The sequence below is a fragment of the Lutra lutra genome, chromosome 2 (genome assembly GCF_902655055.1).
Source record: "Lutra lutra chromosome 2, mLutLut1.2, whole genome shotgun sequence".
NCBI lineage: Eukaryota > Metazoa > Chordata > Mammalia > Carnivora > Mustelidae > Lutra > Lutra lutra.
In genome coordinates, this window is record NC_062279.1 from 52485177 (window position 1) to 52505163 (window position 19987).

Genomic DNA, 19987 nt, shown 5'->3' on the forward strand with positions numbered 1-19987 from the left:
TTTGGTGTTGCTAGGCACTCAGTGTTTTTATACATTACCTCATTTAATCTTTGCACTCATATATTCAGTTTTATAAGTGAGGATATTGATTTTAAATATATGTAGTGTCTGCTTATGGAATGACTTTTCAGGGAAAATACACGTCCTACCTTCTGCCACACGTTGGGTTATCTAGGGTTATCTAGGAGAGCTGACACTGAGATGGAGGTGTGGTTGCAGGTTCTATTGGTTGGGGGGGGGGTTCTGGATCAACACCTCTGAAAGGAGAGGTTGAAAGCATAAATGCACAGAGAAGTTGAACCTCCTGACTGCCCTCCACCCTCAACAAAGCAATACATTATTATTAAAAAAAAAAAAAAAAAGTTGATGCGAACTGTCTCTATGAAGTCCTTAGCTGACCCCACCATAGGCGGGGGGAGCCGGAGCCCTGGAGCTAGGATGGTCCTTCAGAGTTGTTCCAATTTGGAATGGAGAAGCTGGGCCTTTTTACTTCTGCAGTGACCAGTGACTGTATACAGACTGTCCCTGAAGGAGGCTTGACTTTGGGCAAGGCAGTTTCTTTAGCAGAGGTGATCCCAGCAAGGGCTGACAGCAATCTCCACCAGCAGCTGGGGGAGTAAGTCCTTTAGTCCTGGAGGGGTTATGGGAGGTTACCATGGTGCCCACAACCTCTTCTATGGATTTGCTATAGTTTCACCAAAACAAATTGTTCTTGACAAAAACCATTTTTTTCCCATTGGTTATCTTCTTATTTTTTTCTGTTAAAGAATCCATGTTCAAGGAATTTTCTTCTCATGCCTTTTATCATAAACCTAAAATCTTCCTTTTTAACCCAGTTTAATCAGCTTTTAGCTCCCTGCCTGGTATGATGTTGATGGGGCCAAAATTTTTACATGCAGGTAACTTTTACACTGTTTTTAGATATCACAGGTTTATCATCTCTAATCCAGTCACCAGAATTTTACTCTATTTCACTTTGTAACCGCACTTGAGAAGGTTCTCAAAAAAGTCCATTCAAGAGGTAGTCTTTATGTTAGCTCAAGCTTCAGGTCTCCTGAATTTCAAACCCTTCTTTGTTAAAGCACTCTCTTTGACACTCAACATGCATCCTTCATCCCATGATTTTCTTTTTCTTTTTCTTTTTTTTTTTTTTTTAAGGATTCTCTTTATTTATTTGACAGAGATCACAGGTAGGCAGAGAGGCAGGCAGAGAGGGGGAAACAGGCTCCCTGCTGAGCAGAGAGCTTGATGCGAGGCTTGATCCCAGGACCCTGAAATCACGACCTGAGCCAAAGGCAGAGGCTTAATCCACTGAACCACCCAGGTGCCCCATCATCCCATGATTTTCTGATGAAGAAAGTGACTTGCCTACTCCCCATCTGTCCCAGCTGTCTGTCCCTGTGAAGTTGGAGATAGAAAGGCAGCCTGTTTCACAAAGATCCACGTCCACCTGTTGGTTTAGATCTGTGGATGGCGAGGGCTGGAATATGGTGTCACTGACAGCTGACTGCTACATGCCTCCTACCTGGTGTACCTCAGTTCCCTTCTTGGGGGAAGGTGGGGAGTAAGTGTTCTCAGTAAAAGAAATGCTTGATTTTGAGTATTTGAATTAAGTTAGGCTGCATATTGTAAATGTAGTGTTTGTTTTCTTACATTGGGGTGTATCTAGTCTTCATTTTTATTGGAGGATCTCAAAATACTTTCATTATGTTCTGTAAGTTTTAAAACATAGTCATTTCTCCTTTTACTGAACTTACCACCCAACAACATAATTATTTAATGCTTTACAATGTTCTCTAACCTACAAATGAAATGCTTTTAATCAGGCAGCACTCTCGGGTCCCCTCCCTCCTTGGGAGCTTTGTAGTATCACTTTGCTATCACTCAGTTAACCTTGCTTTGCTGCCTACCAAACAGAACAAAACAAAACACACACACAAATACACACACACACACACACACACACACACACACACACGAAATGCTTTTAATTTTAACCTCTTTAATTTTTTTATTTAAATAAAAATTTTTAAAATTTACCTGCCTTTAAAGAAATGTCTTGAGGATGAACTGGAAGCAAGTATAAGAGGAAGAGATCAGTGAAGAACAAGAGTGTGATAAAGTATTCTGTTTGAAAAAAGTGTATGCATCTTTGCATAAAGCCCTTGGGCTTCTGCCTCATGAATGCCTCATTTTAGAGGATGTCCTATGACATAATCTCTCCTCTGTGCTTTTAAGTAATTGATAACTGATGACCAGGTGATGCTTCATTGAATTCACTCTGTTTTTTGTACTTTTTAAAAACTTATTGAAGTTCTTTTGTTTTCTTAATGCTATCTTAAATTTTTGGTAGTATACTCAAATGAAAAATATTCCTACTTTCAGCTTAGTCTTTTTGTGATCATAAGTACTGTTCTCTGAGCCTTCCATCAGCTGTGCTCGGTGTGTATTCTCTTTATCCCCAAATTATTTATGGTGACCTCTTTGGCAGTCAACCAACTTCACAATTTATTGTTGTAGAACCTCCTAGTGGAAAACAAAATATCAAGTTACTGTTATAGACGGTTTTCTAATGGATTTTCATCAGTAAATCTTAAAACAAGTTTGAGAGAAAGGTAATGATCTTTTTAAAAACTTTATATAAGCATATGCTCAAGATAGGAACCAAAGGATGAGAAACTATATCTAAAATTTCCCCACCAGACACAACTACTACTTTTAACTTTCTTGCTAGTCATTTCTGGTTGTTTTTTTTCCTCTTTCCATATTTGAGGTTATATGATATAAGCAGTATGTATATTCAGTGCATGTATTCTAATTTAAAAAAAACATATCATAAGGATTTTCCCCAGGAATTATTTTTCTTAAACATTTTTATAGTTATGGACAATCCAGCTGTATACGGGTAACATTCTTGGCCGTTCTCTTGTTAGAAACATTCTATTTGTTTCTAGTCTATTTGCTAGTATATGCTGCAGTGAAACATTTATGCATAATGTCTTTTTCTGTAATTAGAATTATCTCCCTAGAATATGTTCCCAGCTGTGAAATTTTGTAGTTAGAAAAAAATGAATGTTTTTAAGGATGTTGATACCTACAGCCAGGTGGCTCTGCCAAGAACTCTACCAACATTGTACTATTCATATTTTTTTTTATTTTTTAGAGAGCAGGTCCAAGATCTTCATGACCCGAAAAAGGTTGAAAACCACTGATAGGTTTATTAAAAGAGATTTTATGGTTCTTGAGGTCATCCCTGACTTTTAGCTTTCTAGAAGGCTAGCAAGAGCATAGCCTGAAGAAGCTGTGCAAGAAATTTGTTGAAAATATGAGCTCAGTGAGACCTGCAGGTGATCAGACTGAGGATCCCTTTCAGGAATACTCTGGACTTCAGGGAGTAGAAGGGGTGGTAACTCTTCCTTCGCATCAATTCGAAAAGCCCTCTTTTATTTACTTCCTATTTGTCAGTGGCAGACAAATAGAAGATATTTGAAAACTGTTCCATGTTTCTGTGAAATCAGAAGAGCAAGCATAGCAGCTCTTATGGGCCTTATGTGCCCAACTGACTAACTGAAAATAATTTGTTTTTCTCAGTAGAAGTAAAATCGTATGAGTGTATCATTCTAATATTCTGATATTCACCTCGGCTAGTGGGCCTCATAGTAAGTTATTACTCCTTTTTGAAGTATGAATTGGAATTCCGGAAATTCACTTCTTTGAAAATCGCCCTTTCTGACTATCTTATTAATAGCATTATACTGGTTTTACAAAAAAAGGGATTTTTATTAAAAAGAACAGATTCTAAGGAATATATTTAGGTTTTGATATTTTAAAAAATCTGAAAGAAAGCTATCAATTTATATAGCTAAAAGTTATGAGAACCTTGTGGATGCCTTCCCCGCTGGAGAGAGTAATGATTAATTACACGGGCTGTGGAGCCCGAGACCCTGGATTTGAATCCCTCCCACCTCCGGAGGGTACGGCTTTTGGCAAGTTACTTAAACTCTGTGCCTCTGTTTTCCTCATCTGCAGGATGGGGTAATGATGGTTCCCAGCTCAAATAGTTATTTCAAGGATGAAAAGAGCCAGGTGGAATGCACTTGGAATAGTGCTGGTAACATTGTAAGGGCTCTTCTACCTGCTCTCACCCTACCATCATCATTGTCGTCATCATCACTCTGAATTGAATCAGCACTCAATAAAATACTTCCAGTGACAAACTGATTTGCCTCTGTTTTAAAAATCTGTTCCGGTTTCCTGTTGAAGCCTTTGGAGGTTCTTTGCTAATTTTGCTAATGTTGACAAAGCTTTGACTGACACCTTGGCAGGCTGTCTTTGGCATGTGCTGTGAAGTAACAGTGAACCTCCTTTTTCCATTCATTCATGGATAGAAAAATAACTGTCTTGCTTACCCTAATTGTGCCAGGTGAAAAAGGAACTCTTTTTCACAGAAAAACAAAAATACTTCTAAATGACTTAGGGTCATCAGAAGATGATGTCAAAATAAAATTGAGGTGTTTCGTGAGATTTGACCGTTCCAAGCACTGTGCATGTTTTTGCTGGAATTTCGCCTTTAGTTGCAAAGGGATATCAGATTTCAGTTTACTACTTTGGTAGCTTAGGTGAGACCCAGTGGAGTTGGCTGGAATGTGTTCAAGCAGCTAAACGTAGCATGTTCCTGACTGACCCTCGCCTCTGCTGACTGATAGAACTGCTTTCTGTGGCTCAGCAGCTGCTGCTCTTCCTTCTCCCCAGCGTTTCTTGAGCTTATCATCTTAAGGTGTTCTAGAAAGAGGTTTATAAGTATTATAAACATGGTTGTGATAAAATTAGGACACTACTTTTAATTTCTGGAAAGTGGTCGTTAGCATGATTAAGAAATGGAACTGGAAAGAACTGGAAAGTTAATGTGGACGGCATCACGTTGTTAATATTCTAATGTCAATATAAGCTCCTTATCCCATGATATATCAGAATGGATTAGGAGAACACCGTGTCTTATTCTCCATGAAAGCAATGTCTTGATACACGACTCCTAACCTGCCTTTGGATTTCACAGGGCACATCCTCGTGTATCCCATAAAACAGACTGTGGTATCTGTGGATACCTACTCTGTGAGGCTTTCTTCTCCTCTCCCTGGGTGATCCCTTTTATACCATGAAAAGGATAAAAAAGACCATTTCTTTTTTTCCTTTCATGGTCTCGTATATAGGCAGCCCATCCTGAAAAGTATAGTAAGCTCCCCGTGATGGTATAATTCTTTTCTATTATAGAGCCATTTGTGGATAATTTTTGGTTAAAGTGGAATATTAGTGAAGCCATAGTTGTGGGTTTATGAATAATTTGGTTTTATTCCATGGCTTCAGTGATGCTTTTAGTCACAAAAAGGCAAAAGTATTTTTTAGCAGGATTTTGAACAGCTCCGAATTTAAAGATGTAGTACATCAGTCAGAAGAGTCAGCTTAACAGGACCAAAAATACTTTAGTCCTTACTTATGAGAGAGGCTGATTTAATTCTTTGTGTAAAATTAGTTCAAAATGTCTTTCCCTTATTTCACATGCTGTCAGGGGAAATCATCGTCTAACACATTAAAGGAGCAAACAAACCGTTGACAAGGCACATCTCATTGTTTAGAGTGTCAGAATGGGCCGTTTCTTTGGTGTAAGTAAGTTGCCAAAGACAGACTGTATAAAATGTGATAAAGAAGCAGAATAAAGAGACCTGAAAGTATATATTAGTTGAGCATTTTAAAAGGCCTCTCAAATTTTTTGTACATTTCTAGAAAGTAGAAGTCATCAAGCAGTTGTAAGTCAGGTGGCTCAGCATTGGGGCTAAATGCTCAGGAATCTGAGTTACGCAGACCAGGGTTCAAGTACCAGGGAGTCCCTTCTGACATTGGATGTGTTAGTCTCCTTAATCTTTGATTTCCTCAACTATAAAATGTGAAAATAAAATTACAGGACCTGTCATACTTAGGATTGCTGTAAGCACTGGAGAATGAAACCTACTTACCAGTGTCTGGCTATTTTATTTTTTTAATCAGACTTTTCATTGCTGTTCTCCCAAGATCCATCAAAACACCATATGGCACACCCCCCTCTAGAAACATGGAGCTCAGGGGACATCACGTTTCCTATTGAATAGGTGTTATTTTACATAGGGGGATAAAAATAAGGAAAATAGAAATGTCAGAATTGAGAAGAAAGGAAGATACATAATACAAACTCCTACTGCACAAAAGGAGTAAAAGACTAAGACCCTCCTCAGCTAGAACTTTTAGTCAGGGGCCGGGGGAGAAGACGAGCACATGGGATAGATAGGGATTATAAAAGTATTAAGGAGTAGAAATTCATGCGAGGGAAAATATCACTGGAACTAGAACAGATGGCGGGGCTGGATCTTATCAAAGGACTTGGAACTGAACCTAGAAAGAAAGAGGCGGGCAACAGGGCAGTGCTGTAGGCTAAGGCTTGCTGGCAGGAGCCAAACTAGAGGCCAGGCTGACAATGTGTTTCTATGATCTCCTGAAGGGTCCAGCTGACTAGAGTATGGGGACAGCTTGAGTGAGTAACCAGGGATGACAGAAGGCCAGGCAAAGGATTTTGAACTGACATGTTAGAAAAAGATGGGAAGACTTTCAATTTTTTCTTTTTTTTTTTTTTTAAAAGAACTCTCTGACATGCACTGTGATAGCATTGTTTAACATAGGTAAGTCTGATTGCAGGAAGTAGAATAGGTTAACTCAGAATGGGTTAAATTACTGTTGGAGTAATTCAGACAGCAGTAGTGAGGGTTTGGATCCCAAGGAAGAGCAAAGTACATGTGTCTGCCCCAGTTGCATGTTCCCATTACCACAGAGAGGCTGCCCTCCTCCTGACCTGGCTAACCCCACCTCTGCTTTGGCTCCCACCAGTCCCCATTCTCAGGAATGCCTCACTTTTAATTATTCCTCCTCTCATATATATTTGAATATCTTATCCTTGCCTTTCTTTTAAAGCTGCTCAGAACTTTCCCATTAAAAACAAAACCAACCCAAACCCCTCACCCCACCTCCTTTCCTCCAGCTCCCTCTCCATTGCTCTTCTCTTTAAGGCAGGGCTTTCACAAAGGTAGCCTACTTTTGCTTGCACCATTTCCATACCTTCCAACTCCACACCTCAACGCCACTGGCCCTGGGCTCTTGACACTTCCTACCACTGGAATGGCTCTCGCTAAATCCAGTCCTCCTCTCACACGGCCTTTAACCAGCATTTAACACCGTTGATCATTCCTGCTGTCCCACACGTGCCGTCTTGGTTTTGGCTTTCTTCCTTCATACTGGGCTAGTCCTCTGTCCCCTTGGTAGTCCCACCCTCCTCCTCCACCAGTCTTCTAAGGGTTGGATTCCTCAAGGTGGGGTCAGGGGGTCCTCTCCTCTTCGCTTTATGGTCAACTCGTAAATAGCATCTGGGTCCTTATATCAGTTTTGATCTATTTAAGGTAACTACCAAATTTTTATCTTCTCTAGTCTAGTCACTGAGATACAAATTCTATGTTTCCATCTTCTTTTGAATGTTTCAGAGGCACTTCAAAGTCCACATACCCAAGAAGGGCCTCGTAGTGGACTTCATTTTCAGTCTTTTTCAGTGCTTTCCCTCTCAGTGAATAGTATCCAGTCATGCCTTGGAGCCATCCCTGAGGCTCCCCATTAAATATCTCCATTTCCTAATTAACCCTCATCCACTCTGGCCTCTTTCCATTCTCTTGCTCCCCAGCTAGTGGGCTCTTTTCAGAGTGCTCCTGTCTCTAGTAGGAGCATTGAAACTATTGACTGGCTGTTCAGGCTCCCATATTACAGCCAAAGTCATGACCATCATACAAAAGCCCCACTTGTTCTGGCCACTACTTTCCTCTGCCTTGTCTGGCACCAGGCTTCGCCAGCTCCTTGCACTCCAGCCATATTTAGTTCTCCTTACTTACCATAGAACTTCTTGCTGTAGAGACTTTGCACATGTTCTCTCTGAATACTTTTTCCTCTTTTTAATATTTATTTTAGGAGTACCTGGGTGGCTTGGTTAAGTGTCTGCCTCTGGCTCAGGTCATGATCTCAGGGTCCTGGCATGGAGCCCCATGCCAGGCTCCCCACTCAGCGAGGAGTCTGCCTCTCCCTCTCCTGCTGCCCCTCCCCTGCTCTCGGACACACGTGCATGCTCTTTCTGGTTCTCTCATTCTTGGATAAATAAAATCTTTAAAAGATTTATATATTTGAAAGAGAGAGTAGGGGGAAGGAGTGGAGAGAGAGAATCTTTCAGGTAGACTTCCCGCTGACCACCTGACTCAGGGGTCAGTCCCATGAGAGCATGACCTGAGCCAAAACCAAGAGTTGGACTCTAAACTGACTGAGCCACCCAGGTGCCCCTCTTTCTTCTTTTTACCAACTTAGCTTCTCCTCATCCCTCAAACCTCTACTCAGCAGTCCTTCATTCTCAAGCCTTTCTTAGCATCTTAGATTAAATTGACTCTCCCCAAAAGGCTCTTAGAGCACCAATTCTGTATGACTGTTGGATTACATGTCTCCCTCACTGGACAGAGCGCTCCACGAGAGCAGCTCATCACATGTCCCGGAAGCCCTGGAGCAGCATAAGTGCTCAACACATACTTGTCACCCATCAGACTATTTCAGAGAAATGTCTAGGTCTAAACAAGAGGATCACAGAAATGCCTCTAGCCTTCTAGGTGAGAGAAAAAAGGATACTTCCATCTGTAGCTGGGTAGGAGATAATGGTGAGGAGTCCTGAGTCCACTCTAGATCCGCCCTCCTGGGGCCTCTGCCAACGTTGTAGTGAGTCATGCTGCGGAACCAGGACTAAAATACCTCCCTTGCCTGTACCTTCAGACCTTGGAATTCTCATCAATTTAACATCTTACCTGCAGTTTTTAGTCCTATTGTCCACTCCTTGAAATTCTCTCCTGTATTGCTTTTTCCCATATTTTCCACATTTTTTTTCTTATCCCACTGCAAACATCTTGGCACCTCTTCCCATTCATTTGCTCCATCAGCAAACTCATTCCAAAATTCAGCTTTGATCTGGCATGCTCCCCTCTCATGGCTCTAATAAAGTCTGAACTTACTGGTGTTTCTTAAGAGGCACTCGCCAGCATCTCAAGTCTCATCTCCTGCCACCGCCCCATATGTCCCTTGCACTCGTTACATCAAATCATTTTTTCTTTTATGCTTCTGTGCCTTTGCCTCAGCTGCCAAACTCCACTTTCCACCCCCACTTCCTTTACCTACCAACCATTCCCCATCTCATGCAGGGGAGTGTCTGCTGCTTCAAAGCAAGGATTCAGTCACTTCCAGCCCATTCAGACATCCCCTTTCCCAGTCAGCACGTCCTTTCATGGTAGGGCGCGCAGTGCCTGGCGGGTAGCAGACCTGGAATATTTGGAAAACTGAAAAGACTGCTCTTTTACCTTTAATGATACATTGAAATACTAATCAGAATGCCAAAGAACAATTATGGTAAACTAGACTATCCCTGGATAAGCATTCCCTCTTGAAATCGAACCTGCTGATGGTCGAAAAGTAAAACGTCCAAAAGTTTATTTATGTAAATGACCTCCATCCACCCTGAGTGTATTTTTTCTGTCTCCCACAGTTATATTTCCTTGACACACCCTCCTAAAGTGGATTTCTAGTCCTGACATGGTAGTAAAATGTTGTCCCACACTTTAAGATGACAGCTTCGCCCTGAAAACTTTGAGATTCTTTCTTGAGGTGATTTTTTTAAAGATTTACAAGAGGAGTTTCTTATACACCAGTCAAAATGTATGTGTTCTGAAGCTGCACATTACAGTGTTTTTTCGTGAGCTGTTATGAAAGCCAAGCTTCAGGGCAAAGCAAGGAAGCACTAGAGGAAAGGCTGTTTTATGCATTTCCAGCTGCAGAAAGTAGTAGCACTTCATGTGGGAGTGCTATATTCATTCTAGAATTTCTCCCCTAGAGGGATAATAGGACATTGCTTTTTCAGCTTTCAAAGGGTATTACAAACATTCTTTCCCAACACAAATACCACATTTGACCTCATTCTTCTTTCACTCAGTAAAATGTTTTCCTTAGTGTCATAAGAATTATTAATGGTTGTGTTGGTGACATAATTTCCAATAAAGTTTTCAGGAAGATTTGGAAATCATTTCATGCTTTCACCGGCATTGCCAGATGTGAAGGAGAATTAGGAATTAAACTGTCTGCTTTTGGCAGGTATTAGATTATTAAGTGCATTGTTGTACCGGGAACGAAAATCAAAGGATAGGACTGAATAAACACTTGTCCTGGGTTTAAGAAAAAGTGTTAACAGTGTCATTCCCCAAGGATTGGTGCCTGGATTGCTCTTTTGAAATATTTTAAAGATGATCTAGGAAAGAGAGTGAAGAGATTCCTAGCTCTTCTAGGTAAAAAAGTAGAATTGATTGGCATAAAGCAAAAGAAGGTTCCAGAACATCATGTGAGTGGGCAGAAGAGGAGCAGATGGGACCTCATTTTCAATCAATTCAGCTTTTAAGTAGTTCTTCATTTCTCCACCTGATGAAATGCCATAATTGTTCTTTTGAAGGGTCCATTCAGCTGGGTTAATTTCTTATTTCTTATCCTGCTAAGCTATTTGGTTTTTAAATGTGTATTTCCTCTCTCCATGTGCATATATCATATGTATGCATGCATAAATTATTCATGTGCTAAAAAAGTCTTCACAGATTTTATTTTATAATCTTCTTCTCCTTGCTTTCATTTTCCTCTCCTCTTTAATACCTTATTTTTAGACAGGTCATTTTATAGGAATAATGTAGAATATTTATTGTAAAATACCAACAATCTTATTAAAATATTTTGCATAACTTACTACATGCTATTTTTAGAATGAAAATGCCTCTTAGGAGCTTTCTTTTTAAAACTCAGTAATTGCTTAGCTCCCAAACAGAGAGAGTTAAAAATCTACCCACTATATCCTTTTACGATTTCTAAGAGGTATTATAATCTGCCTTTTAGTACCCATGGGAGTTGAAGCTTTTAAATGGCATCGGTGTGCCTTGTATTTATAGCCTTGTCTTGATGTTGGTGCTCTTACCACTGAAATGATGGCATAGACTTTGACAACTATAGCTTCATCACCTTTTGAAACATACTACAAAATGATTTATTGGCCATTGGTTAATACTCATGTTTGATTCTTAAAATTCAGTTCAAATCAGTTAAGGATTTAATATTAAATATTCATAATAAATATTTTTTAAGCCTGTGAAGTATATCTATGACTCAGTTCATGAGCTAAAGCATGCATTTTTCATAAGGTCTCTGGAAAATAAAAATTATTTGGATTGCAGAAATATGTTTAAATTTCATGTTTCATAGACTTGGTTAGTTGTGTGTGATATTAACTTTGATCTGGGCCATTAAGCAATGGTACAAATAAAAGTTTTTTTGTAAAGGGATAACCAATTTGTTACTTTACTATTGTAGACATTAACCTACATTTTGGTCCTTTACTTGCTTATTTCTTTTAATTTATTCCCCTTTGAGTATTATCTGATACTTTCCTGACCTGATTTAGAATCTCTATCTTATTACTGTTTTAAAACAAGCCCCAAATTTAGCAGGAAACCATTTGCAAGATGAATTGGCTTAGAGGACTGAGATGAACACCAGCACATATACTTTCTCGTGTTTAAATAAAGTACTCATTTTCCATGAAGTAACAAATTTCACTTGCAGACACGATTTATCCAAATCTGAAGAAGAGAAGAAACTAAAAAAAGGATTATTCGAGTTTTGGATTGGTAGGGAAAGCAATGTTGTTAGCGAAAATAATGTTTTTAGTTATTTCATTTGGATTCTCAAAATGCTAGCTTAAATCAAGCCAAGCAGTGAGATAAGACAGAGGCTCCAAAGTCCGTTTATATTCCAGCAACATAATAAGAGATGACCCGAAGCTACGTGTTCTCCACTTAGTCATCTGTGAAGAAACATGTGCTGAGTACCTGCCCTCCACCTGGCCCCAACTCCCAGCCACTGTGTAGGGACACACAGACACACACTGTCTTCAGAGAGCCCTTAGTCTGACTGCGGAGAAGCATGTACACAAATACTAGGGCAATTCAGGAAGAGCAGTATCAGAAATATTCATGGGACTGTGGGGGAATATACCCAGAGCCAACTGCTGAGTTTAGAACTGCTCGCTTGAACTACTGGTGCTTAATGATAATTTCACATTTACAAAATAGAACATTGGAGATAATGGTATTAATACAGAGAAGGATTTTGCATGAAATCTCCCTGTTTTCGATTATAGTTTTAACTTTGCTGTTGAAAATTGAAAATGTTGATTACTGAGGAGTTTGTAGTTTAGTCTGATACCTTTAAAAATGCAATGTATTGACATGGTTTTTGAAAAAGTAACTATTGTCGGGGGACGCCTGGATGGCTCATTTGGTTTAAGTATCTGCCTTCCACTCGGGTTACGATCTTGGGGTCTTGGGATTGAACCCTCTGTCGGTCTCTCTGCTCAGCGGGGAGGCTACTTATCCCTCTCCTTCTGCCCCTCTCCCTGGCTTGTTCTCGTTCTCTCTCTTGAATAAATAATAAAATCTTCAAAAGAGTAAATTTTATTTATTTTTTTTTTTTAGATTTTACTTATTTGACAGAGACAGAGCGAGAGACGGAACACAAGCAGGGGAGTGAGAGAGGGAGAAGCAGGCTTCCTGCCGAGTAGAGAACCCAAATGGGGCTCGATCCCAGGACATTGGGATCATGACCTGAGCCAAAGGCAGTCACTGAACAACTGAGCCACACAGGTGCCCCTAAATTTTATAACTTTAACCAATTCAGACATTTACTTTGGTTGAACTAAATTTTGTTTTGAATTTTGAAAAGAACCCAAGACTTAAAATTTGCCATATCTAGATATTCTATAGTTGACCATGATTATTCAAGATGTGCAGAGATCTGAAGAAAATTGTCAGTGCAGATGGATACTTCTCTTAAGGATACCATATGATATGCATGAAGATCCAAATCTACAAAAACTGACTAGTTGCACGGTTATGGAATTTATTGGGAGACTCTTTTATAATGGAAATCTTTCTTCTGTTAACATGATGTAATGTTCACAATGTAATATAGCTAACTTTTTAGGAAGACACCTATTAATTTCAGTAGTATTCACGATAATACTGGGTAGATCTGTATTAAATACTGTGTTTTGCTTATTTGGTTAAGGAGAGGTGGCATTTAATTGACTCAGAATACCCCCATATGAACCTAGTAAAATCTTTCCAGTGGGTGGTTAATACTACAGCATTAACTTACGCATTTGTAACTATGGTTGCCATAGTGTATCATAAGTTTTACGAGAAAATAAAAGGACTAGTCATTAGCTATTATGTAATAGGCAGCTCTCCACAGTCCAGTGTCAGTGTTGTAGTCCCTAGAAGAAGTCTGGGTCAATCTGGTTTACTGTGACTAGTGGCTACCCTGCTGAAGTCCAGTTTCTAGTACTAGAAGTGCTGACCCAGATTTCTTTTGGTGGGGCACTTATTGTGATGCCAACCATGCTGTTACCTTTTGGTTTATAACCTGGCCTGGGGGGTCAAGGGGGAAAAGAAGAATTGAAATCCCTGCAATGGGAGTTTATTTCTTTTCTCTTCTTTTTTTTCTTTTCTTTTCTTTTTTTAAAGATTTTATTCATTTGACACACACACACACACACACACACACACACACACACACACACACACGTAGAGAGGCAGGCAGAGGGAGAAGCAGACTCCCTGCTGAGCAGGGAGCCTGATGCGGGACTCAATCTCATGACCTTAGCCAAAGGCGGATGCTTAACGGACTGAGCCACCCAGGCGTCGCATGGCAGTCTATTTCTTTCATAAGATAATTCTTCTATCAGAATGTAATACTGATAAGCCACACACTTCTTCATTTTCAATTCTGCCGTAGTTGCTAACAGAGGCCTTGTGGTGTCTCTTCAATCGCTTTTCTAGTTCATGAATCTTTACTCCTAGTTGTGATAGGTCTCTCTCCTTAAGGGAGACCATCTTAGATATTCAAGGACTGATAAAGTCTCTGTTTAATCTTGGGTTTTTCCATTTTCTGCTCTACTTAAACATAGAAAAGTCACTTGACTCCTGCCCCTCCTCTCATGACCAGCAGAGGCCACTGACACCCCCCTCCCCCCATGCAGTCCCTATCAGTCCTCTGAAAGGAGCAGGAGTGAATGGTCTTAAGTCAGCACAAAATGCCAGCAGGGATGGGTTAGCTGAGAATCCAGCTCTAGCTAAGCAGAGAGAAACAAGGGTACCGAGGGTGGAGTACCCGCTTTCCCACCCACCTTCTGCCACAGGTGGATTGGAGTCTGGGGAGGTCCAGCCTTACAAGCACACCCAGTTTCTTCTGGAGCCTCCTTGTTTTAACAATCTCCCTCCTTGATCTTTGTTCCTGTTGCTCACTCACCTAGAAGCAGAAGAAAGTGGAGCTAGAAAAAACATGCTGGTGTCATTCTTCTAATTAAAGGTGTTCCTTGGGGCGTCTGGGTGGCTCACTTGGTTAAGGCCTGGACTCTTAATTTTGACTCAGGTCATGATCTTGGGGTCATGGGATCGAGCCCCCATAGGGCTCCATGCTTAACAGACTGTGCTTGAGATTCTCTCCTCCCTCTTCCTCTGTCCCTCCACCCCCAAAATAAATCTTTTTTTTTTTTAAGGTGTTTCTTATCGAGAGGGTTTTTAAATCATGGTATTAAATTTGACTTATGTTTTTTTAAGTTCTGTGCCTCATGTAGCCTGATAACCAAATAGTGTGAATATTGTTAGCCATGGCCACTTTCTAAAACTAAATTGTAATTTCTGCAGAACATTGACTTTAGGAGCTCATGATTAAGAGCTTAAGTTTTCTACGTTCACCTATAATTTCAAATACAGACAAGCCTATATCTAAAGACTATTTTTCTAAATCCCTTTGCATTCCTATCGTTTCTACCAAGGCATGATCATCGTGGGAATATACCATACTTAAGTAGAATCTAAGGGTGAAGGGGGAGCTTTGTAAGATAGAAAGTGAATAGTCTGACCTGATTTCTGATCATACCATATTTCCATCTGATGGTAAGTGATTCTGCTTTCCAGTATATTTCCACCTTTATGAACATGGTGATCTTTTTTTTTTTTTAAAGATTTTATTTATTTATTTGACAGGCAGAGATCATAACTAGGCCAGAGAGGCAGGCAGAGAGAGGAGGAAGCAGGCTCCCCACTGAGCAGAGAGCCCGAATCGGGGCTCGATCCCAGGACCCTGAGATCATGACCTGAGCCTAAGGCAGAGGCTTTAACTCACTGAGCCACCCAGGTGCCCCTGAACATGGTGATCTTAAGCAGTTATCTACCGATTGTCTTTTCCATTTCTAGTCAACAGTGATTCATTGACTTTTGACTGTAGAGTAAATCAGCTGGTGCTTATGAAGATATTATAGTACCAGGAAGATATTATAGTACCAGTGAGTCACAAAGGCATCTCCTGATTCTCATTCACTCTCAGGATGGAATATGTAGTTTTCCTTCTCAGGGGAGTTGAGTATTCTACGGCTTTGTAGCCATTCTTTGAATCTCGTAACATTAAGATTTGACATGATTATTTTTAATTGACTTGAGGTTAGACAGTTCTCATATTTGGTTTTGCTTTCAGATTTGATGTCATACAGGCTTTGAGAAGTGAGCAAATTCAATTTTTCTGGTGACTAGTATAGCATTATTAAGAGTACACTACTGTGGGGAGAGTATGAAGTTATATCCTGTTCTCTTGCCAGTTTTGTAAAGTATTGCCCGATGTACTGTCTAATCCAAGCCCCTCTTCCCATTCCCATTCCATATTCTCCATTCTCTTTTCCTTTTCTTCTCTCAAACCAAAGCAGAAATTTTAGGGGTCATTCATTTATTCAGTAAATATTTATGGAGGAATTAGCACCAGGATAAACATGGGGAATGCAGTGGTTCATATGATAGACATGGCACCTACTTTTTCACAGAACTGACAGTCTCGTGCAGGGGTTGGGAGGGGTGGTAGTCACAGATCCATCCTATTGCCCATCTTTGTGAAGAGTTTTATTGGAATACAACCATACCCATTCATTTACATATTATTGGTGGCTGCTTTTGCACTATAATGGCAGACTTGAATGATTGCAATGGAGACCCTGTGGTGTGCAGGACCTAAAATATTTACCCTTGACCCTTTACAGAAAAAGCTAACCAACCCTTTTTCTAGGGGTATGGTGAAGAAAAAGAGTATAAACTCTCCTTGTTAAAGAATATAAACGCTCCTGAGGGAAGTAGACCAGCAGTGGAATGTTGTAAGCAGGTTCATATTTGAATTTTAGAAAAGTCACTATGAAAAGACTCAATCTCAAAAAACAGACTGAGGGTTGCCGGGGGGAGGGGGGATGGGAGAGGGTGGTGGGGATATGGACATTGGGGAGGGTATATGCTATGATGAGTGCTGTGAAATGTGTAAACCTGGCGATTCACAGACCTGTACCCCTGGGGATAAAAAAAAAAAAAAGTCACTATGGTTGCTATGTAGAAAAAAACAATGAAAGCAAGAGTACATGCATGCATTAGAAGGAGAAGCACTCAGTGTAGTGGTTAAGAGCATGGATTCTTTTTAATAAATGTTCAATTAGCCAACATATAGTACACCATTAGTTTTTGATGTAGTGTTCAATGATTCATTAGTTGTGTATAACACCCAGTAAGAGCGTGGACTCTTTTTTTTTTTTTAAACAGGATTTTATTTATTTATTTAACTAACAGAGATCACAAGTAGGCAGAGAGGCAGGCAGAGAGAAAGAGGGGGAAGCAGGCTCCTCGCTGAGCAAAGAGCCCAATGCGGGGCTGATCCCAGGACCCTGGGATCATGACCTGAGCCGAAGGCAGAGGCTTAATCCGCTGAGCCATCCAGGTGCCCCAAGAGCATGGACTCTTGAGCCAGACTGCCGATATGCAAATTTTGGCCCTACCATGTACTGATTCTGATGTTGAATAACTTTCTGTCAGATTTCCTACAGGTAAAACGGGAACGGTAATCACAGACCCTAACTCTTGGCAAAATACGTAAATAAATTGATATATACAAAGCACTTAGAACATAATATTTGCAATCATTACTATTATCACTACCGTAGTAATCCTGTTAAGGGGTGAGGGTAGTCTGAACTGTGGGACCGTGGTGGAAGTGGTCAAATTCAGGCGCTACAAAGTCAATAGAATTGACAGGTATCAGGGATTGATTGGACATCAGTAGGCAAGATCAAAGAGAACAAGAAGTTGAGGATGAAATGCAGGTGTTGGATTTGATCAGTGGAGTATATGGTGGTTCCTGTCCCCAAAGCAGGGAAAGACCATAATCAAAACAGATTTGTGATGTGAGGTAAATAGAAGTTCAGTTTGGGGTATCTTAAGTTTGAGTACTAGGTTGATATAAGTAGAAGTCTAACATGGGACTAGCTTAATATATATGTAGATGTAAGAGCAATTGATAAAGATTGATATAAGCAGAAATTTGGGAAGAAGCCAACAGTAAGAGGAGTGTGATGTGGGCTAAGGAGAGGGATGTAGGAATGGTTGATGTAAATCTGGTCATAAATGCTTCGGAAAAAAGGACATAACCCAGAATGAAGCTGGACTGATAGGTGGATGTCTAAGAGAACTATGAAGAACACCAGCAGTGGAAGATTAGACAAAGAACCCCTAAGTCAAGAAAAGATCTAATTTGGAGGAAGATAAGCATGAAGTTTAAACCCATTAAATATTCTCTTGTTGAGGTGGGTGAATTTGAAAAATATTTAAATTTGCAAGTTTTGCATCAACATAGGCCAACCTAAACCATAGTGTGTATTTCACAGTGTGGGTCTTTCATGTACTACAATTTCATGTACCGCCATATTCCATCTCTTCTAGTATACGCCATGCCCTTTACAGAATTTTAGGCAACAGTAGAGTGGTTGTTGTGGTTACAGATGCTGACATCTGATGACCTGTTCATTCTGCTTCTGTGTTTGACGTTTCCTACCCCTCATTTTTTTTTTAACCTCCCCAGTTACAGATTCACTGGAGCCTTGATGTGAAATATTGAAGTGGGGGAGATGTTCTTCTTTATGTGTTATACTTGGTTCAGCATCAATATCTTAGGTCCAGTATCTTAGAGTTTTAAGATTTTTCTGTTTTAATTTGCCTACAACACTGCCACAACACTTTTCTTTTAGAAAGAGCCGGGAGATAAGTTGGAGCACCATACATTTTTTCCATCCTCCGAGGCAGTAGGGCTCACAGGTTAGGCTCCAGCTAAGTCCTTGCTACTGAAATGTGTGATGATAGAAGCCTGATCCAGAAGCCTTATCTCCCTTACCACACATGCCTGAAGAAAGGTATCACATTTATATAATCAGGCTGAGTGTTGCATTTTAAATTTGGTTTTGTGTTATAGGAGGAGGATTATGGAAAAACTTCAAAGTGGACCAAAAAGATTATTAGGTATACTCTCTGGCTTGGCTTCTAGGTTATCTTGCCCTTTCCTTATCGTTGAGCTATTTGACAGTGGCTAGAAACAGCAGAATACGGAGACAATGCGAAAGATTCTCATCCATTGAAATGGAAATTGTATACAGTGAGTGCTGTGGGTTATTGCCTTGTAGATATTGACCAACATTACCAGTCGTGCATCTGTTTAGAAACCCTCTGCAGTATCATTGATGTTTAGATATTTGTTCTTTGGATTCACCTTCGAACCGCTTGTAACATCATACCAGTTTCCTTTTTAAATAACGAGTTAATTAAAATCTATGTCCCATGCTGAAAACAGTTGTTTTGTTACCTACACACGTGTATTTATATGTGCATATAAAATCTCTAGAAAGATTCCCAAGGTGCTGCCTGTGATGGCCTCCATAGGAGAGGAGGCCAGAAAACGTGCTTTTCATTAGATGCCCATTTGGGTCCTTGGAATATTCTATCATATGCTTATATTACCTAAACAAATTTTTAAAATTCCTTTTTGAACTCCCCCAAATCAATCCTTAGCTAACCCTGACCAAAACTTCAAGTAAATTCACATTTAAATTAACTGGCTGTGTGATGGACCCTGGGGAGGGTATGTGTTGTGGGGAGTGCTTTGTACTGTATAAGACTGGTGAATTACAGACCTGTACCCCTGAACCAAATAATACATTATATGTTAATAAAGATAAAGATTTTAATACTAAAAATTAATGAACTGGCTTTCTAAAGAGATCTTTCTCCGTAAACTCCCAGCAGATAGCAACCTACATCTCAGTGTCATACCTAGCACTGCATCTCTGTACTCTTTAAAATCAAGTTTTAAACTTTCCTCTTCAGGAAGCTCTAACACTATAGCCACATTTTGGTCCGATAGCCCTAATTCTATTATGAATCTATGAAGGGCTCCGATAGTCTCAGTGTGGAGGGGAGCGGCAAACCCTTTCGCCTATTTTTCAGTTTGAAGTTCACCTTGCTTCTTCCCCAGCTGTGCATACTCAATAATCCTCTTGTCTAATTATAGCCAGCAGCTCTTCCTCTGAGCTAAAGGTTCTCAAGCTTGGATGCATATTAAAATCGCTTGGGGGAGCTTTTAAAAATGGGAATGCCCAGACCAATTAAATCACAAAGTCTGGGGGTGGGACACAGACATCAGTATTTCTTAAAGTCACTGAGGTGATGCTAATATTGGAAAACACTGTCCTGTGCAATGAATGGTACTGATTTAGCAAAAACTTCCCATAGGATACCTCAGCAGCAAAAGCACTCAGGATTTCTGACCGAAAGATCTGTGCAGGTGGTGAGCAAGGTCCACACAGACACAGGAGGCGGCCCTTCCAGAATATCCATATGCACCAAATCTGTTTTAACTTAGGCTACCTCTAGAATGGGGCGGACTAGGTATT

General features: G+C 40.2%; 1 protein-coding gene across 4 annotated transcripts in view; it reads left to right on the plus strand.

Annotated features, from left to right (window-relative positions):
• Positions 1-19987, plus strand: part of GALNT7 (polypeptide N-acetylgalactosaminyltransferase 7) — a 139324-nt gene that overhangs the window by 52280 nt on the left and 67057 nt on the right. Inside the window, exon 1 of one of the 4 annotated variants that reach the window (XM_047717407.1) lies at positions 4032-4035. The exons of the other annotated variants lie outside the window; for them this stretch is intronic. The gene's annotated coding sequence lies outside the window, so the exon portion shown is untranslated. Of the gene's footprint in view, positions 1-4031; positions 4036-19987 lie in introns of those variants that run through there. 4 annotated transcript variants of the gene reach the window in all.